Genomic DNA, 24,866 nt, shown 5'->3' with positions numbered 1-24,866 from the left:
TTCACTTTAGAGCACAGGTTTTCTGAGTGAAGGGAGAAAGGAGTACGTTGGATTTCAAATCCAAAATCTTGATAATACTATATTGTTACTAAATTTTAAGCATCAAATCCTTCCCAGTTTTCACACTTACCTGAAAGGGAATGTGATCTAAGATTGACACAAGCACATGGTTATCCAGATCAGACAAAGTCCCTTTTAGGATATTTTGAGATTGATCATATGGTCTCCATGTGCATCTTTGGCTGATGCTATCTTTTTATTCACCCTGGATTAATTTAAAAGGGAGAATCATATTACAGATAAGAAGCTGCTCTTTTCCTTTGTCTTGGCAGGAGCTAAAAAGAAGTACCTTGTTGTTTTTTTTGAGAGCCTTAATTCTAGATATTGTTTGCTGGGTTTCTACCCTCGTGGATTTTAGCTGCTCTGGAAGCTTTGTCGTAAAAACCCAGACCTGTCCTGCCACCTTCTGCATGATGCAAGGCAGAGTCAGGGGCTTTGGTGTCAGAGCCAGCCAGGATCCCGTCTTTGTCCTGACAATATTGCTATAGGCTCTGGGGAAATGACCTAGTCCCTCTAAATTTCAGTTTCACATAGGGTTGTTTTTGAGGATTAAATGAGAAAGTATGTTAAATGTTCGGTAAGTGGTAGCAAGAGTAATGATGATAATAATTATCTGCCACCATGATAAACACCCATCCTTCCCTGTTTACCTTCTTTATTAAAATGCATAAATATTTCTTCTAGTAAACCTCTAAATATGGTTTCTCGCTCCTGTCTCTCTTCCATGAACACAGATTTAAGTGTCTATCCTGTCTTTGTCATTAAACGCTGTCTATGTCTATCTCAGCTTGGGCTGCCATAACCAAATACCACGGACTGCATGGCTTTAAAAACAGGAATCTGAGCTCGCTTCGGCAGCACATATACTAAAATCGAAATGATACAGAGAAGATTAGCATGGCCCCTGCGCAAGGTGGACATGCAAATTCGTGAAGCAGTCCATATTTTTGAACTGCTTTGTAATTAATCAAGATTAATTAATAGTTAATTAATATCAGCACTTCCGTTTTTACCCATAAAATAACATTGTGCCCCGCAAACTGACATTTGGGGTTTCAGCTGAGAATGTGAGCCTTTTTAAAGCAGGAAAGAAGAAGATGTTGATGTAAAAGGAAGTACAAAATGAATTGAGCTTTTTTTTCTTTATAAATTAAAAAATACAGAAAAACAAACCCCCCAAAACTCAGAAATTTATTTTCTCATAGTTCTAGAGACTAGATGTCCAAGATCAAGGTGCCAGCGTGATTGGTTTCTAGTGAAGGCTCCCTCCTTGGGTTGAGAAACTGCCACCTTCTTGCTGTGTCCTCATATGACAGAGAGAGTGAGAGCAAGCTTTCTAGTGTCTCTCCTTATAGGGGCACTCTTCCCAGCATGAGGGTCCCACCCTCAGGACCTCTCCTAAACCTAATTACCTCCCAAAGGCCCATTCTCTAATACTGTCACGTTAGGTTGGGCCTCAGCAGGGCCATCCTCCCTTTACCTTGTAAGTTCTCAGTGCCCGGTGCAGGGCTGCTCAGGGGACAGGAAGTCACATTGTACTGTTGCCTAATTAAGTGACTGGTTCAATCTCTGAACTTCTCAAAGTGACACAGGAGCTCCACTAGTGTGAACTGCAGACATGCTAAGTCAGAAAAATCCTAAGGTTCCAGGATCACCTGAAAAACTAGGAGACAGCAGCACCACCACTGTTCTCAGAAAGAATAACACTTTCTCTGGTGGCACTTCAGGGGAAATGATTCCACTCTAGGCAGTAGAGCGTGGTGGTTAAAAACACAGACTACAGAGTTCAGATGGCCTGAGTTTAAATGCCAGCTCTGCCACTTTGGAGCTGTGTGAACTTGGGCCTCAATTTTCCCATCTTTAAAGTGAGGATAAGTAGCTTTCTCATAGAGTGGTTGTGAAGATTAAATGATGCACGCACACACACACACGCACACACACACAGTCTCTCTCACACATTCGGTGAGTGCTTAGAGCAGTCTCTGGCACACAGTAAGTGCTATGTAAATGTAAGCTGTTGTTATTATTCATTTGGGGAGACAGGCCTGTGAATGTGTGACCCTGTCATCTGCTTTTCTGTATATCTACAGGTGGACCAGAGCCCAGGATACTGATGCCAGCATGACTCCCACTGATTAAGCACATTCCTTTTTCTTTTTTTCTAAATTGAAGTATAGTTGATTTACAATGTTGTGTTAATTTCTGCTGTACTGCAAAGTGATTCAGTTATACATATATACATTCTTTTTTATATTCTTGTCCATTATGGTTTATCACAGGATATTGAATATAGTTCCCTGTGCTATACAGTAGGACCTTGTTGTTCATCCATCCTATATATACTAGTTTGCATCTGTTAATCCCAAACTCCCAATCCTTCCTTCCCCCACATTCCTCCCCCTTGGCAACCACAGGTCTGTTCTCTATGTCTGTGAGTCTGTTTCTGTTTCATAGATAGGTTCTTTGTGTCATATTTTAGATTCCACATATAAATGATATCATATGGTATTTGTCTTTCTCTTTCTGACTTACTTCACTTAGTATGAAAATCTCTAGGTCTGTCCATGTTGCTGCAAATGGCATTATTTCATTCTTTTTTCATGGATGAGTAGTATTCTATTGTATATATGTACCACATTTTCTTTATCCATTCATCTGTCAGTGGACATTTAGGTTGTTTCCATGTCTTGGCTATTGGGAATAGAAGCACATTCCATTCTTGAGCATCTCTCATCTTCAGTCTCTTCGGACAAATGAAAAGGAGTTAGTATTCATCTCTAGGCTCTCGGCTTAAAAGGAACGTGTGTTTATCTGTTTTACTTGTCTGTGAAGTGGTGAGGGCATACACACAATTAAGGAATTTATCCAGGGGACGATATTTGATTTCAATTTATCCTACTTTTATGAGTTTTGCCTTTTTTCTTTCTTTTTCAAGAATCTATACAGCCAAGCCAATTTTAGTTATTGATGAAAATACATACTGTTATCATTTTAGGTTGTTAGTCAACACACTCTGGTCATTTACTTGCAAATGTAAAATTTAGGGATGGGGAAAAAAAAGAGTTTGATCTGGACTGTTACAAAAGTCTGTGTTTTATTGACCTCAGCTCTAATTTTGAAGTGAATATGTAGATGACTAAGAAAGTGGAATTAAATGCTGTTTGCCATTCCATGTGGTTTTTCCAGTTGAGAAGTGGCCCAGCAGAATCTGTGCATTGTGTGATTATGTTTTTAATAACAATAGCTACCTTTCATTGAACACGAAAGGTACCTTTTGTTGATAAATAGTTATCATGTGCAAGGCATTTTTTATATATATATATATATGTTGTTTTTGAAAAAGACATTTTAGCCATGCCAGGGTATCTGCTTAGGATGTAGGGAGTAGACTTTACCCCTTTTCTCTTATATCTGTTGGAGTTTAGTTGCTACCCTAGGGGCAGAGGGAGAAACCCTCCATTATGAATCCATCTGTAACTGTAAATTTGCATAGAAGTAGAGGAGTTTCCTCTGAGGAAAGGGGCCCATAATGATGCCTTTCTTTTGGAATCCAAAGTTGTTAAACATTTTTAATTAACTTACGTAGCCTTCATTTTTTCTTGCCTGCAGGGAAGAGCAGTGACACTCTTGAGAGTGAATCCATCCCTACCAGAGTATATGTGTCTAGTGGGTGAGGTTCTGTCTCAGGGCTGGAGGCTAAAGGGAAGCTCTGGTTGTGAGACCGTGAATTAGCTGACTTCGGAAGCACATAATTTCAGTCCAGACGCTCTCACCAAGAGCAGTGTGTGTGTTATTGAATAAGAGACTTTATCCCATTTGGCACCCAGGCCAGTTTTGTCACAAAGTACTCCAGTCTGAGCTTGTCTTTTAAACAAGGTACATTTATCAAACCTTAAGGAATGATGACAGTCTAAGGATGTTGCTAGGAGTTGTACCCCAGCTGTGGTGGAGGCACCCAGGACCCCAGTTTCAGTGACTGTGGCACCAAAGGCAACAGGAGCTGTTGCTCTTTAATCTTTAAGAAGAAGAGTGCTCTCATTCTTACTTGGGTTAATGTTTTGGGCATGTTAAAATTTTGGAAGCGGGTCAGGCATGTGATTGTGCGGTCCCTTATGGGGAGTTTGGCCAGCCTCAATTCTCAGTCATGAAGCTACAATGACCCAGGGATCTGCTGGAGCAGTGACATGACATTTACCGATCAATAGGCCATGAAGAATTGGACAAATTGTTGATATTTTGACATATTTGTTGTAGGTTGTCGTTATACAGTATTTTCCTCAATTTTATGATTGTTTCAATTCAGTAACATTTAAGTATCATAACTGAGGTAAAGGAGAAAGAACTTTTATTGATTTAGTGCCAGAATAATTATGATGTTGAAATTAAACTGATGTTCCCTAAGAGAATGATTGTCTGGGTAAGCACACCTCTCATATTGTCTATTTATTAAGACACAGAGTGCTCTTTGAAACATTTAAAAATGCATTACACCCAACAAACAGAAGTTCAGGACCAGATGGCTTCACTGATGAATTCTAACAAACATTTAAAGAAGAATTAATACTAATCCTCCTCAAACACTTCTAAATAATAGAAGAGAAGGGAACATTTTCAAACTCATTTTTCAAGGCCAGCATTACCCTGACAGCAAAACTAGACACTACAAGAAAATAAAATTATAGGCCAATATCCCTGATGAACATTGTTGCAAAAAAATCTTCAACAAAATATCAGCAAACTGAATTCAACAGTACATTAAAAGGATCATACACTATGATCAAACTGGATTTATTCCAGGGACATGAGGATCGTTCAACATCTGCAAATCAGTGTGATATACCACATTAACAAAATGAAGGATAAAAATCATATTGGGCTGGCCAAAAAGTTTGTAACATCTTACAGAAAAACCCAAATGAACTTTCTGGCCAACCCAATACAGTCATCACCATAGATGCAGAAAAAAAATTTGACAAAATTCAACATCCATTCATGACAAAAATTCTCAACAAAGAGGTATAGAGGTAATGTACCTCAGCATAATAAAAACCATATATAACAAGCCCACAGGTAACATCATACTCAATAGTGAAAAGCTGAAAGTATTTCCTCTAAGATCAGGAACAAGACAAGGATGCTCACTCTTACTACTTTTATTCAACATAATATTGGAAGCCTTACCACAGCAATTAGACAAGAAAAAGAAATAGAAGTCGTCCAAATTGGAAAGGAAGAAGTAAAACTGTCTCTCTTTGTAGCTGACATGGTATTATACATAGAAAACCCTAAAGACTCCACCAAAAAACCTGTTGGAACTAATAAATTTGGTAAAGTTGGAAGATACAAAATCAATATACAAAAATTAGTTGCATTTCTATATACTAATAACGAACTATCAGAAAGGGAAATTAAGAAATCAGTCCCATTTACAATTGCATCAAAAAGAATAAAATACTGGGTGTAAAGTTAACCAAGGAAACGTAAGACATCAATGAAAGAAATTGGAGGAGACACACATAAATGAAAAGATACTCTGTGCCCATGGATTGGAAGAATTAATATTGTTAAAATGCCCATACTGCCCAAAGTAATCTACAGATTCAGTGCAATCCCCCTCAAAATTCCAATGACATTTTTCACAGAAATAGGACTAAGAACCCCAAAATTTGTGTGGAACCACAAAAGACCCTGAATAGCTAAAGTAATCTTGAAAAAGAACAAATTTGGACATATCATGATCCCTGATTTCAGACTATACCACAAAGCTACAGTAATCTAAACAGTATGGTACTGGCACAAAAATAGACACATAGATCAATGGAACAGAATAGAGAGCCCAGAAATAGACCCATGCCTGTATGGTCAACTAATTTATAACAAAGAACCCAAGGATATACAGTGGGAAAAGGACAGTCTCTTCAATAAATGGTGTTGGGAAAACTGAACAGCCACATGCAAAAGCATGAAACTGGACCACTATGTTACCCCTGTTGACCTGAAACGAATAACTGCCAGATATTGCTCTAGCAAAGATGGGTTTATTTGGGATCACCAGAGAATTGTAATTTGGCTTCTGCAACCATGGTGAGCCATATGCAAGTCCCCACACAGCAAGGGAGGAAGAACACTTTTATAGAAGGGAAAAGGAAGTAAGGAGGGTGATAGTAAACAAAGAGTTCATGGCTTTTCACTGGCTGCCAGGAAAGAATAGGGGGTCTTTCTTCCTGTTGGGCTCTGCTCTCATTGCAGGCCATGAGAGCTCCCCATTCTAGTCTCCCAACTCTATTTAATTGAGGTTTCTGTTTATTCATTTTGTATACTCCATACACAAAACTGAACTTGAAATAGATTAAAGACTTGGATGTAAGACCTGAAACCATAAAACTTCTAGAAGAAAACATAGGGGATAGGCTCCTTGGCATCTGTCTTGACAATGAGTTTTTCGGATTTGACACCAAAAGCAAAGGCAACAAAAGCAAAGGTAAACAAGTGGGACTACATCAAACTAAAAAGCTTCTATACAGCAAAGGAAACCATCAACAAAATGAAAAGACAACCTACTGAATGAGAGAAAAGAATTACAAATCATACATCTGATAAGAAGCTAATATCCAAAATATACAAAGAACTTATACAGCTCAATAGCAAAAAAAAAAAAAAAAAAACCAAAACAAACACCCCCAAACCCAGACAATCTGATTTTAAGAAGGGCAGAGGACTCGAATAGACATTTTTCCAAAGAAGACATGCAGATGGACAACAGGTACATGAAAAAGAGGTCAATATCACTAATCATCAGGGAAATGCAAATCAAAACAACAATGAAATATCACTTCTCACATGTTAGAATGGCTATTATCAAAAAGAGAAGAAGTAGCAAATGTTGACAAGGGCTTGGAAAAAAGGGAAACTTTGCACTGTTGGCGGGAATGCAAATTGGTGCATCCACTGTGGAAAACAGTATGGAGGTTCCTCAAAAAACTAAAAATGGAACTACCACATGATCCAGCAATTCCACTTCTGGGTATTTATCCAAAGGAAACAAAACATTAACGTGAAAACATCTGTACCTCCCTATTCATTGCAGCATATTTATAATAGCCAACACATGGAAACAACCTAATTGTCCATTGGTGGGTGAATGAATAAAGAAAATAATGGAAAATTATTCTTTAGCCATAAAAAATAAGGAAATCCTGCCATTTTGACAATATGAATAGGGGCCTTGAGGACTCCTAAATGAAATGAGTCACACAGAACAAGATACCATAAGATCTCATGTATATGTGGAATCTAAAAACAAACAAAAACTCTGAACTCACGGATACAGAGATTGGTAGTTGCCGGAGGTGGGGTGGAGGGATGGGTGAGATGGGAGTAGGTGGTCAAACTTCCAGTTATCAGATAAATAAATCCTGTAATTTACAGCACGGTGACTGTAGTTAACAATACTATATTATATATCAATATTTGGAGGTTGCTAACTATGCATTGTTAAGGATGTTAACTAAATTTATTTAGGTAATCATTTCCCAAAGTGTACATATATCAAATCATTATCAAATCATTATGTTGTATACCTAAAACCAATACAATGCTATGAGACAATTATATCTCAATTTAAAAAAATCCACGTGCCATCTCTCCAACCTCTTGCTCCCTTTCCAAGGCTGGTGACAAATAGCAATTGGTGCTGGCGCAAAGCTAAAGAGAAATTGTAAAAACTATTACGTTACCTTGGGATGAATTGATAAGTTTGAAAATCATGCTAGGAAAGAAATCATTCCCTTTTCGGAGCTTTAACAGTAGACTCTGATACAGAGTCTTCTGTCCTGACTTTTCAGTTAGAACCTGAACGTAGGGTAAGTAACCACCGCTTCCTCATTTGTAAAATGGGTTTTCTTGTTACCACCCTTACTTTATAAGGATTTCCTAAGGAGTCACTAGACTGCTATTCAGACGAAAGAAAGCTGGAAAAGTTGCAGGAGAGGAGTTCCATGTAATTATTACAAGCATCTTTCTGAATCATATTCTGCTTGTTGCATTAAAAAAATGCATCACAAATATTGACTTAGGATACCACTTATAAAAAAGCTGTTTAGTCTTTGAGAAGAGCATAGAGTGCGCCCATTCTACCAATATGATTGAGCCTCACGAAGCATCCTCTTGGCCCGGAGTACACAGACGATGATGTGATCACTCTTGTCCCTGAGTTCCCCACGACGGTACACTTAAGTTGTTTGCTTGTTGAAATAACAAGATCTAAATCAGTTAAAGTGTAGTGCAGATTTGACCTCCTCTGGTTTGCAAACTTAACCACATAGAACATAACCTGAGCTGGATCTTAGACACCGTGGTTTTTATGGCAAGACTTGTAGGATAGACATGAAAAAGATACATGCACCTAACTAAGTAAAGCAAACAACCTAATTGGCAGCTGGGAGCAACTGGTGTTTCAAGCCTAGTTGTGTTCTTTTGTGTCTACTGAGCCCATGATACTTTGACAAATGATTGTAGTAGAATATATATTAATTCCAATCTCTCTTTATGGCCACATGTATTGAAACAATTGAAAATCTTAAACATTTGTCTTTTTGGAAATAAATTGAAACAACCTAGTGTCAGATAGTGGAGAGAAATGTCCATTTTACCTTTCAGCATCTTGGCATGCATGCAGCTGAGAGGGTCCTGGCCGGGGACTGAGCTCCACGAGAGGAGCTGCAGCCCTGACCTCTGTCTGACATACACCACGCATCCCTGTTCCTCTGTATAACCTGCTGGGTGAGGAATCATTCGGTAACAACACTTATTTACTTAACACATAATTTTGAGTACCTGTAACGTGCCAGTCATTGTCACAGACGTCAGGGAGCACAGTGAATGGAAGTCCCTGCCTTCACATGCGGTGAGACAGACACTAAGGAGATCAGTACATAAGGAACCATCAGATGGCCCTAATGCTATGAAGGAAAGTAAAGCTGCTTAGAAGAACAGAGAGCCATACTGGGTGCTGTTATGGATCAGGGGTCAGGAACGTTCTCTCTGTGGCGGTGACGTCTGAGCAGAACCCTGGAGGGCGGACAGGAGCGGCATGGCCACCTGGGGACCCAGTATTCCAGGCAGGAGGAGCAGCAGGCGCCAGGACGGTGTTTGGTGAGTCTGAAGAAACACCAGGAGGTGCCTGTGCTGAAGGCAGAGTGGTGTTGGTCTCAGTCATCCTCGTGAAAGTAACGATGAAAAAGAACCCAAGTTATGCCCACAGGTCCATTTCCTTCTATACATTTATTTATTGTTTTTAAAGCTGTGAGTAGACAGTTTGATGAGAGATCAGCATTGCACTGTTTCAGGCATTTTACTAGTGACTTCATGTGGGCAAGCTCCTTGAATATTCAGAACAACCCCATTATTACCCTCATCTCTCCATGCATTCGGAAGGACCGAGGTGTGGAGGCTTTACGTGACTTCCCCACGGTCCCAGAGCTGGTGGCTGGCGGAGCCAGGATCTGCCCAGGCAGCCTGACTGCAAGGGCGGTGCCCGGACCCCTCGGAGCTGGCTTCACACCAGGCCTCTGTGAGCCTGAGACCTTCAACTCTGCACTGCCTAGATTCCTTCTTGGAATATGGAAAAAGGGACGCTTTGGGCCACAGCCTGAAAACGGATGCGGGGGACAGTTTCCAGCCTTGGTAATTTTGCTGGGGGCTTATTCTGCATATCTTTCCCTGTGGGGAATTAAATGATCCCTCTTAGGGGAAAAAGCGTATAGCTTTCTACAGCAAGAACTCTGGCTGCAACTCTATGTTATATGTATGGAAAAGGGCCGTGATATAAATTAATACCAGCTTGAATGCACTTTGGACCGTTCGTTGTCAGAGTCGGAGGAATAAACTTCATTGGTCAGAGTGTGCCCCAAGGTGTGGGCACAGCAGACTGGGGTCCAGGAGCCATCCTTCTGCAGGGAGGATAAACACACAGTACCGGCAGAGATCGAGGGTTGTCGTGAATAGGTTCCTGCATCTCAGAGCAGAAGTGAAGCTCAAAGAATGGCCCAGCTCTCTTAACATTAGATCAAGACTGGTTCAGAAAAGTTAGCTGCCAGGAATTAAAAATACACTGTGCTTATGATAAAATGCCTGTTGTTGAAAGCTGACATTATGGGCACCTGCTGGTGAGATCAAGATTTCTGGTGCCTGTCAGCCCTGTGGAGAGAATGGCAGGAATGGTCTATGAGGGCTAGATGTCCTATGCCGACAGATCCTCTCTTTGGTCCTTACAGTGTCTGAGGCAGAAGCTCTGATTTTAAGTGTTCACAGCACTGCCTGACTGGACATTGGGGGGTATTTTCAGATAGCACTCTGTTATTTCTTATTTCTGAGGAAAGATGCCTTATTTGAGACATCTTTTTAAGTGCCGTGGTGGTTTTATTTTCCCTCAAAGGAAATAATTAAAATCCACTCTATTTTTGAATCTGGAGTGCCATTGGAAGTCACATTCACTGATTTTGGCAAGCATTCTCCTACTGTTAGGACTTTCCATTTGCTTACTTGGTACTTTCTGACATGAGAAACAGGAAAAGATTTGTTATTAAGTAAACGTGTTCTTGAGTCATGTGTAGAGCAGTAAGTAGCATACATTTCAGAAAGCGAAGAATTTGTAACCGGGCCTGACTTGCTTACAATAGATAATAAACGACACAATTAAGGGCAAACAAATACCAAAGATGAGGCATGTTAAGTTTCAGCTCATAACAAAGAGCTTTCTTCATATCAGTGATTTGAGGAAGGCTGTGTCTGGCTTCTTGTCTATTACTTTATAGGCATGACCAAAGCTGAGAAGATAAACCAGATATTGATTACAAGCAATACTTCCAGATATTAACCACAAGGGACTTTACTTATAGATCATTTGAATTATTTTTCCATTATTGATTTGGAAATAGTGATGGTATTAATTCAACATTTTCATTGTTATGTTACTTTCCCTATTAAATGCCTCTAACATTTTGGCTTAATGTATTCAAAGATTAATTATGATAAATTCCAGGAAGCTGAAAAGATGACTAGTTTCCATCTTGATTATGGTCTCTAGTGTTGAAACAGAAACTTGAGAGGATTTTAGGATCAGGGATTAACCAAGATGGCGGAGTAGAAGGACGTGCTCTCTCTCCCTCTTGCGAGAGCACCAGAATCACAACTGGCTGCTGGACAATCATTGACAGGAAGACCGTGGACTTCACCAAGGAGGATACCCCACGTCCAAGGACAGAGGAGAAGCCACAGTGAGACGGTAGGAGGGGCACAATCAGAGTAAAATCTAATCCCATAACTGCTGGGTGGGTGACTCACAGACTGGCGAACACTTATACCACAGAAGTCCACCCACTGGGGTGAAGGTTCTGAGCCCCACGTCAGGCTTCCCAACCTGGGGGTCCGGCAACAGGAGGAGGAATTCCTAGAGAATCAGACTTTGAAGCCTAGTGGGAATTGATTGCAGGACTTCGACACGACTGGGGGAAACAGAGACCCCACTCTTGGAGGGCACACACAAAGTAGTGTGCGCATCGGGACCCAGGGGAAGGAGCAGTGACCCTGGGGGAGACTGAACCAGACCTACCTGCTGGTGTTGGAGGGTCTCCTGCACAGGCGGGGGTGGCTCTGTTTCACTGTGGGGACAAGGACTCTGGCAGCGGAGGTTCTGGGAAGTGCTCCTTGGCGTGAGCCCTCCCAGAGTCTGCCATTAACCCCACCAAAGAGCCCAGGTAGGCTCCAGTGTTGGGTTGCCTCAGGCAAAACAACCAACAGGGAGGGAACCCAGCCCCACCCATCAACAGTCAAGTGGATTAAAGTTTTACTGAGCTCTGACCGCCACAGCAACAGTCAGCTCTACCCACCACCAGAGCCTCCCATCAAGCCTCTTAGATAGCCTCAACCACCAGAGGGCAGACAGCAGAAGCAAGAAAAACTACAATCCTGCAGCCTGTGGACCAAAAACCACAGTTACAGAAAGATAGACAAGATGAAAAGGCAGAGGGCTATGTACCAGATGAAGGAACAAGAAAAAACCCCAGAAAAACAACTAAATGAAGTGGAGATAGGCAACCTTCCAGAAAAAGAATTCAGAATAATGATAGTGAAGATGATCCAGGACCTCGGAATAAGAATGGAGGCAAAGATTGAGAAGATGCAAGAAATGATTAACAAAGACCTAGAAGAATTAAAGAACAAACAAACAGAGATGAACAATACAATAACTGAAATGAAAACTACACTAGAAGGAATCAATAGCAGAATAACTGAGGCAGAAGAACGGATAAGTGACCTGGAAGACAGAATGGTGGAATTCACTGCTGCGGAACAGACTAAAGAAAAAAGAATGAAAAGAAATGAAGACAGCCTAAGAGACCTCTGGGACAACATTAAACGCAACAACATTCGCATCATAGGGGTCCCAGAAGGTGAAGAGGGAGAGAAAGGACCAGAGAAAATATTTGAAGAGATTATAGTCGAAAACTTCCCTAACATGGGAAAGGCAGTAGCCACCCAAGTCCAGGAAGTGCAGAGAGTCCCATACAGGATAAACCCAAGGAGAAACACGCCGAGACACATAGTAATCAAAGTGGCAAAAATTAAAGACAAAGAAAAATTATTGAAAGCAGCAAGGGAAAAACGACAAATAACATACAAGGGAACTCCCATAAGGTTAACAGCTGATTTCTCAGCAGAAACTCTGCAAGCCAGAAGGGAGTGGAATGATATATTTAAAGTGATGAAAGGGAAGAACCTACAACCAAGATTACTCTACCCGGCAAGGATCTCATTCAGATTTGATGGAGAAATCAAAAGCTTTACAGACAAGCAAAAGCTAAGAGAATTCAGCACCACCAAACCAGCTCTACAACAAATGCTAAAGGAACTTCTCTAAGTGGGAAACACAAGAGAAGAAAAGGACCTACAAACCCAAAACAATTAAGAAAATGGTCATAGGAACATACATATCGATAATTACCTTAAACGTGAATGGATTAAATGCCCCAACCAAAAGACATAGACTGGCTGAATGGATACAAAAACAAGACCCATATATATGCTGTCTACAAGAGACCCACTTTAGACCTAGGGACACATACAGACTGAAAGTGAGGGGATGGAAAAAGATATTCCATGCAAATGGAAATCAAAAGAAAGCTGGAGTAGCTATACTCATATCAGATAAAATAGACTTTAAAATAAAGAATGTTACAAGAGACAAGGAAGGACACTACATAATGATCAAGGGATCAATCCAAGAAGAAGATATAACAATTATAAATATATATGCACCCAACATAGGAGCACCTCAATACATAAGGCAACTGCTAACAGCTATAAAAGAGGAAATTGACAGTAACACAATCATAGTGGGGGACTTTAACACCTCACTTACACCAATGGACAGATCATCCAAAATGAAAATAAATAAGGAAACAGAAGCTTTAAATGACACAATAGACCAGATAGATTTAATTGATATATATAGGAAACTCCATCCAAAAACAGCAGATTACACGTTCTTCTCAAGTGCGCATGGAACATTCTCCAGGATAGATCACATCTTGGGTCACAAATCAAGCCTCAGTAAATTTAAGAAAATTGAAATCATATCAAGCATCTTTTCTGACCACAACGCTATGAGATTAGAAATGAATTACAGGGAAAAAAACTTAAAAAAGACAAACACATGGAGGCTAAACAATACGTTACTAAATAACCAAGAGATCACTGAAGAAATCAAAGAGGAAATAAAAAAATACCTAGAGACAAATGACAATGAAAACACGACAACCCAAAACCTATGGGATGCAGCGAAAGCAGTTCTAAGAGGGAAGTTTATAGCTATACAAGCCTACCTAAAGAAACAAGAAAAATCTCAAGTAAACAATCTAACCTTACACCTAAAGAAACTAGAGAAAGAAGAACAAACAAAACCCAAAGTTAGCAGAAGGAAAGAAATCATCAAGATCAGAGCAGAAATAAATGAAATAGAAACAAAGAAAACAATAGCAAAGATCAATAAAACTAAAAGTTGGTTCTTTGAGAAGATAAACAAAATTGATAAGCCATTAGCCAGACTCATCAAGAAAAAGAGGGAGAGGACTCAAATCAATAAAATCAGAAATGAAAAAGGAGAAGTTACAACAGACACCGCAGAAATACAAAGCATCCTAAGAGACTACTACAAGCAACTTTATGCCAATAAAATGGACAACCTGGAAGAAATGGACAAATTTTTAGAAAGGTATAACCTTCCAAGACTGAACCAAGAAGAAACAGAAAATATGAACAGACCAATCACAAGTAATGAAATTGAAACTGTGATTAAAAATCTTCCAACAAACAAGAGTCCAGGACCAGATGGCTTCACAGGTGAATTCTATCAAACATTTAGAGAAGAGCTAACACCTATCCTTCTCAAACTCTTCCAAAAAATTGCAGAGGAAGGAACACTCCCAAACTCATTCTATGAGGCCACCATCACCCTGATACCAAAACCAGACAAAGACACTACAAAAAAAGAAAATTACAGACCAATATCACTGATGAATATAGATGCAAAAATCCTCAACAAAATACTAGCAAACAGAATCCAACAGCACATTAAAAGGATCATACACCACGATCAAGTGGGATTTATCCCAGGGATGCAAGGATTCTTCAATATACGCAAATCAATCAATGTGATACACCATATTAACAAATTGAAGAATAAAAACCATATGATCATCTCAATAGATGCAGAAAAAGCTTTTGACAAAATTCAACACCCATTTCTGATAAAAACTCTCCAGAAAGTGGGCATAGAGGGAACCTACCTCAACATAATAAAGGCCATATATGACAAACCCACAGCAAACATCATTCTCAATGGTGAAAAACTGAAAGCATTTCCTCTAAGATCAGGAACGAGACAAGGATGTCCACTCTCACCACTATTATTCAACATAGTTCTGGAAGTCCTAGCCACGGCAATCAGAGAAGAAAAAGAAATAAAAGGAATACAAATTGGAAAAGAAGAAGTAAAACTGTCACTGTTTGCGGATGACATGATACTATACATAGAGAATCCTAAAACTGCCACCAGAAAACTGCTAGAGCTAATTAATGAATATGGTAACGTTGCAGGATACAAAATTAATGCACAGAAATCTCTTGCATTCCTATACACTAATGATGAAAAACCTGAAAGAGAAATTATGGAAACACTCCCATTTACCATTGCAACAAAAAGAATAAAATACCTAGGAATAAACCTACCTAGGGAGACAAAAGACCTGTATGCAGAAAACTATAAGACACTGATGAACGAAATTAAAGATGATACCAACAGATGGAGAGATATACCATGTTCTTGGATTGGAAGAATCAACATTGTGAAAATGAGTATACTACCCAAAGCAATCTACAGATTCAATGCAATCCCTATCAAATTACCAATGGCATTTTTTACGGAGCTAGAACAAATCATCTTAAAATTTGTATGGAGACACAAAAGACCCCGAATGGCCAAAGCAGTCTTGAGGCAAAAAAATGGAGCTGGAGGAATCAGACTCCCTGACTTCAGACTATACTACAAAGCTACAGTAATCAAGACAATATGGTACTGGCACCAAAACAGAAACATAGATCAATGGAACAAGATAGAAAGCCCAGAGATTAACCCATGCACCTATGGTCAACTAATCTATGACAAAGGAGGCAAAGATATACAATGGAGAAAAGACAGTCTCTTCAATAAGTGGTGCTGGGAAAACTGGACAGCTACATGTAAAAGAATGAAATTAGAATACTCCCTAACACCATACACAAAAATACACTCAAAATGGATTAGAGACCTAAATATAAGACTGGACACTATAAAACTCTTAGAGGAAAACATAGGAAGAACACTCTTTGACATAAATCACAGCAAGATCTTTTTTGATCCACCTCCTAGAGTAATGGAAATAAAGACAAAAATAAACAAATGGGACCTAATGAAACTTCAAAGCTTTTGCACAGCAAAGGAAGCCATAAACAAGACGAAAAGACAACCCTCAGAATGGGAGAAAATATTTGCAAATGAATCAACGGACAACGGATTAATATCCAAAATATATAAACAGCTCATTCAGCTCAATATCAAAGAAACAAACACCCCAATCCAAAAATGGGCAGAAGACCTAAATAGACATTTCTCCAAAGAAGACATACAGACGGCCACGAAGCACATGAAAAGATGCTCAACATCACTAATTATTAGAGAAATGCAAATCAAAACTACAATGAGGTATCACCTCACTCCTGTTAGAATGGGCATCATCAGAAAATCTACAAACAACAAATGCTGGAGAGGGTGTGGAGAAAAGGGAACCCTCTTGCACTGTTGGTGGGAATGTAAATTGATACAGCCACTATGGAGAACAATATGGAGGTTCCTTAAAAAACTAAAAATAGAATTACCATATGACCCTGCAATCCCACTACTGGGCATATACCCAGAGAAAACCGTAATTCAAAAAGACACATGCACCCGAATGTTCATTGCAGCACTATTTACAATAGCCAGGTCATGGAAGCAACCTAAATGCCCATCAACAGATGAATGGATAAAGAAGATGTGGTACATATATACAATGGAATATTACTCAGCCATAAAAAGGAACGAAATTGAGTCATTTGTTGAGAAGTGGATGGATCTAGAGACTGTCATACAGAGTGAAGTAAGTCAGAAAGTGAAAAACAAATATCGTATATTAATGCATGTATGTGGAACCTAGAAAAATGGTACAGATGAGCCGGTTTGCAGGGCAGAATTTGAGACACAGATGTAGAGAATGGACATATGGACACCAAGGGGGGAAAACTGCAGTGGGGTGGGGATGGTGGTGTGCTGAATTGGGCGATTGGGATTGACATGTATACACTGATGTGTATAAAATTGATGCCTAATAAGAACCTGCAGTATAAAAAAACAAACAAAACAACTAATACTAAATTTTCATTGGGTTATTTGTATGGAAATATGTTAATATAAATGTTTCAGACATTACATGAAATTTCTAAAAATCTAAAAATAAAAAAAATATATATCATGATCTTCAAGTTCAAGTCATTGCAATTTAACAAATGTTACAGTGCTTACTACATGCAAGGCACTGTGCTAGCTGGTTAACTTCCCTCCTCCCCCACACTCAGTGTTGTCAGACATGTGTCAGACATGGTCCTTTTAAAAATCCATTGTTGCTTTTCACTTGCCTCTCAGAGAGTATTAAAGATATGAATCGTGAAAAAAAAAAAGAAGACACTTGATTTTCTGAGACAAACCTCTTGTACAAAATAAATTGAGAGATAATAAATCTCTATATAAAAATGATTGTACACACACACACTTATGCCCACAAACACATATTTACCTTTCATTTTAAACAAATCGCTAGGAAAATAAGGGTTGAAGGAAAAGTTCCTTGCTCCTTTACAAGGTAGGCAAATCAACAAAGGGTAAAAATAATACCCCAAGTCACCTAATCTATTTTGGAAGAGTAAAACCAAAAGAGATGAAGAATCAGTTTTATCTTGGGGAAGTTGTTTCTGATTTTAAAATGTAAGCACAATACACATGATGATAAAATGGACTTCTCAACTCAGAATAAATGAACTTTTATGAGTGTACATAACGCTAAAGTAATGATAATGAAGTAATTCAAATAAAGGGAAGGTTGGTGTGTGAGATGTCTCCAAAATTTTTCATAATATTTGGTTTTCCCTTTACTTAGGACTTCTTTTAAACAAGGCGAAAACTTAAGGTTTTCTGGCCTGTTTTGGACAAGTTGTTATGAATTTTAGCATCTCATCTTTAAATCTCTATTCTTGAACTCCAAATGTTTCCCTCGATTACAGTGTACAGTAATAAACAACTGCTACTCTCTGCTTGTTCCCACCCACTTGTACAAGTAAGTCTGTAGTATTTCAGGACCTCTGATTTGGTTTTCAAGAGGCTTTTTCTTGTCACTGGCTCTCCTCCATTTCTGCTGACCCAGGCTTCCAAGAGTGTGAGGGATAATGGGATACACTCTCCGAAGAGTTTGATGCCTCTCTTTTTATTTGTTTTGCTCATCACTGTATTAAAAACATAAAATTCTAACTGAGTAAATTTGAAGATCGAATTGGCTTTATTCAATGATTTATGAATCGGGCAGCATCCCATTGAGCAAGTAGAAAGGAGCTCTGCGGAGCTGTAAAAAATGCAAGAACTTTACAGGCAGGAGGGGGCAGAAAAGGGAAGTTTCTAGCTAAGAGTGGATTGTTTCAGGCAGGGTCACCTTCCTTTTGGGGGAAGGTGGGGGGGGGGGTCACCCCTCTAGTGCTGACCAGGTAATTCCAGATCTATTGGTGAAAGGTCCCATTCCTGAGAGAGGCTGAAACTGCAATTAGGTTAGCTGTTAAGTCTTGGTTTGCTGACGTGGGACTTAGCACAAGTGACTCCATTTGGGGTTTGTTGTTTCTTTACTAACAACTGTATCTCATTCCTAGCGCTTAACCCCAGTACCTAGATACTTGCTGGTGAATGGATGACCAGACCAGTGAATTCAGAATTTCAGAGAAGTTCTTTATAATGAGAGACAGGCAGAGAAATGGCAGTTCTACCACCCAGTAAGTTTTGAACTCTTGCAGGTCTGATGCCCAAATCAAGCATGGGAACGTGAACAGTGAGACTGAGTGAAAACACAGCAGTTCTTTGTGTTTCTGTTAGAGAAACACTGGTGGGAGACAGAGGACAAAGGAAGGAGACACAGGACTGGAGTGACCTCAGCTGGGGGCGGGGTTTCACAGTGTTGGGTGCTGCAGAGAGGTAGTCAGCAGGAGCAGGGGCTGTGTACATCATCAGAGGCATTTTTTATTTTATTTTTTTGTTTTTATTGACGTATAGTTGATTTACAATCTTGTGCCAATCTGCTGTATGGCAAAGTGACTCAGTTATACGCATATAGACATTCTTTTTTTATATTCTTTTCCATTACAGTTTTATCACAGGATATTGACTCTAGTTCCCTGTGCTGTAGAGTAGGACCTTGTTGTTTATCCCTCCTATATATAATAGTTTACATCTGCTAATGCCACACTCCCAGCCCTTCCCTCTCCCACCCCCCTCCTCCTTGGCAACCACAAGTCTGTTCTCTATGTCTGTGAGTCTGTTGCTGTTTCATAGATAGGTTCATTTGTGCCATACTTTAGATTCCACATGTAAGTGGTATCACATGGTATTTGTCTTTCTCTTTCTGACTTATTTCACTTAATAATCTCTAGTTGCATCCATGTTGCTGCAATTATCAAAGGCATTTTAGAAGAGGCTCTGCTTGCCATAGCTTCTGGCAGCGTTGCTTCCTACAGTGGAAAGAAGAATGTTGTTGATGGGAATTCCCAAAGTTAGGCTAAAGTGGGGGTGAAGTAACTTTTCTAGGTGAAGAGGTGATCTTTTTTTTTTTTTTTGATTTCTATGTGTGTTTTATTATATATTAGTCTCTTAAATCAAATAGAAGACAAAAAGTGGAGCTACAAACCAAAGTTACAACAGTACTAGCTTTTCTCGTCGCCCGTCTGTCTACTTTTACCAGAGGTCTTTATTTCTTCATAAGGCTTTGAGCTACTTGTCCAGGGTCCTTGACTGCAACCTGAAGAACTCCCTGTGGCAGGCGGGTCTGGTGGTTAAGAACTCTCTCAACTCTTGATTAACTGGGAATGTCTTGATTTCTCCCTCATTTCTGAAGGAAAGTTTTGCTAGATATAGGATTCTTGGTTGACGGTTTCTTTCCTTCAACACTTCAAGTACATTGAGTCATGCCATCTGGCCTCCGAGGCTCCTGATGAGAAATCTGTTCAATGACCTTCCTGGCAAACCTTCTCTCAGCTTCATAGACTTTCATAATGTACCATATCATGTCTTATGCAACAGAACATTTTGTATAGTATCGTGAAGTCAGTTAAGTTGTAACGTTATTTTTTTTTTTTAATTAGTTAATTTATTTTTGGCTGTGTTGGATCTTCGTTTCTGTGCGAGGGCTTTCTCTAGTTGCGGCAAGCGGGGGCCACTCTTCATCGCGGTGCGCGGGCCTCTCACTATCGTGGCCTCTCTCGTTGCGGAGCACAGGCTCCAGACACGCAGGCTCCAGACGCGCAGGCTCAGCAATTGTGGCTCACGGGCCCAGTCGCTCCGCGGCCTGTGGGATCCTCCCAGACCAGGGCTCGAACCCGTGTCCCCTGCATCGACAGGCAGACTCTCAACCACTGCGCCACCAGGGAAGCCCAGTATCGTTATTTTGAGACCAGAATTTAAGGAAAAGGAATTGAACGTTTCAAGTGTAGACATTATGAGGTCTCTAAAATTATTACGCATTTTCAAACTAGAAATAAAAAGGCCACTGAAGTATCCTGCAGATTTTTATTTATAACAAAGTGAATACCAATATCTAATAACACACGTAAAGAAAACTTTCTTTGGGATCCTTTTTCCTAAGTGTAAAGGGGCCTTGAACTCAAAAAGTGAGAAAACCACTGTGGTGTATCCCCAGCGGTGATGGGTCCATTTCTTGCTCTGACCTCAGAGTGCACCATTGTGATGTACTTCACAAAGCCCTATGAAAGAGAAAGGTGGGCCCAGGTTTTTGGTCCTTAGAGCCCAGGAAGCTGCTTTTGGTGACCTGACGGCCTTGGACCTACAGTTAGCTTGTGTTTTCCTTGTTTCTGCCATTTTGTTGATTTTCGTTTCTCTTTTCCCTACTCTTTTTTATTTGTGTCATTGTTCTTTCTACAGTTAGCATAGTGAGTATTGTTGGTATAGTTAATACTTGATTAGCATAGTTAGTGTAGTTAGTACTAGTTAGCGCTGTTGGTACAGTTAGCGTAGTTAGCGTTGTTAGTAGAGACAGCATACTTAGCCCTGTTAGTACAGTTAGCATTGTTAGTTAGCGTAGTTAGCGTTGCTCGGTAGTGCTGTCAGTCAGTGTAGTTAGCAGATCACCAGGATGCAGGGCCTCACAGCCAAATCTGCTGGCAAGAAGGCTCATATTGATGACTTCCAGATCCTCCACACCATTGGTGAAGGCACCTTCGGTAAAGTGAAGTTGGCCCGGCACATTCTGACCGGGACACAGGTGGCTGTGAAGGTCATAAAGAAAAGGCGTCAGAGCTTCTCAAGTGTCCAGGCACTTTTCCGGGAAGTGTGCAGTCTGAAGGCTCTGAATCACCCCAATATTGTGAAACTGCTGGGGGTGATTGACACAGAGGAGACATTTTTCGTGGTGATGGAGTACCTCAGTGGGGGGGACATGTACCGCTATTTGAAGACCCATGGCCGTATGACAGAGGCGGAGGCCCGAGGCCCGTTCCAGCAGCTGGTCTCCGCCCTGCAGCACTGCCACCGGAGGGGCATCGTGCACCGGGACCTGAAGCCACCGAGCCTCCTCTTTGATTCCAAGATGAATATCAAACTTACAGACTTTGGCCTCAGCAACAAGCGTGATGACATTTTCCCACTGAACACGATCTGCGGCACACACCCTTATGCTGCCCCGGAACTCCTCCTGGGGCAGAGCTCCAGCGGCCCTGCGGTGGACGTGTGGAGCTTGGGAGTAGTGCTGTACACCATGGTAACTGGGTCCCGGCCCTTTGTGGGAAAAGACTTCCAGGAGCTGCGGAAGCAAATCCTACAAGGGCAATACCCCATCCCACCTTATCTGTCTTTGAAGATAAGGGATCTGTTACAAAAAATGATTGCCCTCAACCCCAGTGACAGAGGCACCTTACCTGACCTCATGAGGCATCCATGGGTCAACATGGGCCAGAAGGAGCCACTCCAGCCACCCTGTGAAGAGGACCTGGAGGTGACAATGGTGAGGACTCCGGGCTTGACTTGCGACCAGATCCAGGACACTGGGACAGGCAGTGTGAGCTCCAAGAAACCCAAGGTGGAGGTCTCCATCACAACTCTGAAGCCCTTCTCTTGCGGGGACCTCTGTGGCAGTGAACTTGAGCCTCTTCCAAGCCCTGTGGTGTCCTCCCTGCAAACCAGGTGGCTTTACCACAGAAAAAGTGTGCAGCTGCAGGAAGACCAGCAGGCAGGGCAGAAGAGCGGTGAGTCTGCCTGTCCCCTACCCAGCCTGGAGGCGAGGACTGCCACCCCCAGCCCAGCCCCCCAGTGTGGCACTGGGACATCCACCTCCAGCAGCAGCAGCAGCAGGATTGGAGCCCCAGAGGGAAGCAGCTGCCCCCTGGGTGTGTCCAACACTGGAAGGTCCTCCCACGCTGGGCAGCCTGAGAGTGTGTCCTCATCCACTGTCTCTGGCCAGAGCCAGAAAAAGCAAGGGGTGGCTGGGAGAATCTGGAACTTTATTTTGAAACATCTTTGTTGCAAGCTGCCCAGCATGAGGCGTCATAATAAAGTGAGCCCATGTGAACCCCATGGATGACCGAGGCAGGAAGGTCAGGCCGCCGCGCTCCCTGGGGCCCGGTGCAGGGGAAGAGGAGTGTGTTCTCTGCACGGCCTTCAGAAGCATCGTATCCAAGACCCTGGCCAGCTCAGAGGATGGTCCGGAGCAGCCCGGGCGACCGAAAGCGAGGCCACCGTGGCTGCAGGTCTGCCCCTCAACCCCCACCTGGGTGAAACTTGAGAGACTGGACTGTCATTCCTGGGGCACGTCTCCCCTCCCCTACTCTTCTGTCTTCCGTGTTGGTGGGGGAGGGGGATAGTTCTTGTTCCAAGAACTCCTGGGTTCTTCCAATTCTAGTTAATAAACTTGATGCTCCAGAAAAAAAAAAAAAAAAAGAAACTTGAGAAGTTAGTTTTACAAAATAGAATAAATAAAAATATTAATCTTCTAAATATTTGATTGGAAATTATATCAAATATTAATGAGACCCTTCCATTAATTAAAACATTCTTATTATTTTTGAATTATCAGATTTCATAAGATTAATGAAAAGTTTTCTATACATTTTCTATGTTAAAAATGGGTACATAATAACTTCTTAGAAAGTCTCATTGTTGTTGTTACCTCTCACATGTTCGGCAAACTCAATCACCAATATAAATAGGTATGTAAAAATAAATAATAAAGACTTCTGGGTAGCCAAGTACAGTAACACAAAATCCACATGCCTAGACTAGAGTCCTCTTACTCATGGGTAAGTGCTCTGGCTGTCATTTACAGGCATTTTCTTTCCATTTTACACTCAGAACTATGCTTCTCTTTTTTATCCATCCCTCAGAAGATTAGAAATGGGAAATCAAAGCAGAGAGAAAAGTGAGGTGACAGAGGCATGTACAGTGCCTTCAGTAAAAAAGCAATACCTGAGAGCTAAGTGGGAAGGAAAAGGCAAAATGATAGTAATATTATTAACATCTATCTGTGATGATATGTATAGATCTGCCTACACACCTGTGATGATTTTAGGTGTCAACTTGACTAGGCCACAGTACCTAGCTATTTGGTCAAATATGAGTCTAGATGTTTCTGTTGAAAGTATTGTTTAGATGGCATTAATGTTAAATCACTGGATTTTGAGTAAAGCAGATTTTACCCTCATAATATGGATGGGCCTCATCCAATCAGTTTAATTAAAGAGAAAAAAACTGGACATCAGTTGAGGAAGAAAATTCTGCCTGCAGACTGCCTTTGGGTTTGAACTGCCATATTAATTCCTCTCTTGGTCTCCAGCCTGCTGGCCTGCGCTTCAGATTTTAGACTTGCCGTTCTCCACAATAACATGAGCCAATTCCTTAAAATAAATCTCAGTCCCTCTCTCTCTATGTATATATACTATTGGTTCTGTTTCACTGAAGAACTCTGACAAATTTCTATCTGTCCGTATATATGTCTATCTATGTATCTATCTCTCTATCTACCTACCTACCTACCATCTGTCTATTATATATCTGTAGCTGTTATAAAAGCCAAAACAAGTTTGAGGAAGGTGTCATTTAACATATACATACTTGAACCTTGAAAATTTTGAAGAATCTGCTTCCCCAAACTACATGAAGTGGTCTGAGTAGCAGAAGGGGTCCATGGTGGACACCAAGATGTGCTTCTCAGAATCCTCTTCCAGGAAGGACCCTCTACCCCTGTTCCTGCTGTACTGAGGGTATACAGTCTTCAGCTGTCATCCCTTTCTCAGATTGGCTCAGCCACAGACATCTCTCTCACCCTAGGTCACACACTTTCCAAAGTAGCCCACATCCAATGACATCCTAATTGAGGCAGGGTAAGAAGTCATTTTAGCTCCAGAGCGCCCTGTGAGGTTGGCTGACCCTCACTGAGCTTCTGCTGACCTTCCTCCTTGGCTCAGTCCTGCTCTTGTCTCCTTTACACAGGTGTTGATTCCAAGACTCTTTATTAAACACCATATACTCTAAACTTCATCTCAGAGTCTGCTTTCTGGAGAACCTGAAGGAGAACCTATCTCTTAAACAGAGAAGTGTGGCCCATTTCTGTTCTCAGATTCCCCATACACCTCTTTTATTGTTCTTTACACTCTTAGGTGGGGTTCACACAGAAGCAGACCCTGCGATAAAGATGTGGGTGCAAGTATTTGGTAGGTGATTTGAGATGTGATTCCAGAAAGCATCGGTTGGGTGGAGAAGTGGCAGAGAAGGGAAGAAAACAAAGGATGCCTCATTACTTAGGTTACTATCAATACCATAGGTAAATGGGGCTCAATTACTCTGAGGAAATTTAGGAGATAGTATAGAACACACCTTAAAATTAACCCCACCCAAAGGCAAAGGAGCAGAGGTATTT

At 40.9% G+C, this 24,866-nt stretch overlaps 1 long non-coding RNA gene and 1 other non-coding gene across 7 annotated transcripts in view; both read left to right on the top strand.

Moving 5' to 3' along the window:
* The window catches only part of LOC132354178 (uncharacterized), a 359,922-nt gene that overhangs the window by 86,366 nt on the left and 248,690 nt on the right, over positions 1-24,866 (top strand). The window lies entirely within an intron of this gene.
* Positions 903-1,009, top strand: LOC132354477 (U6 spliceosomal RNA). Its single transcript, XR_009499321.1, has one exon. It is a non-coding gene; the product is annotated as a U6 spliceosomal RNA (small nuclear RNA).

Source organism: Balaenoptera ricei, chromosome 1 (assembly GCF_028023285.1).
Source record: "Balaenoptera ricei isolate mBalRic1 chromosome 1, mBalRic1.hap2, whole genome shotgun sequence".
Lineage (NCBI taxonomy): Eukaryota > Metazoa > Chordata > Mammalia > Artiodactyla > Balaenopteridae > Balaenoptera > Balaenoptera ricei.
Note: the sequence above shows the minus strand (reverse complement) of the source record. Positions and strands in the feature narration are given on the sequence as shown.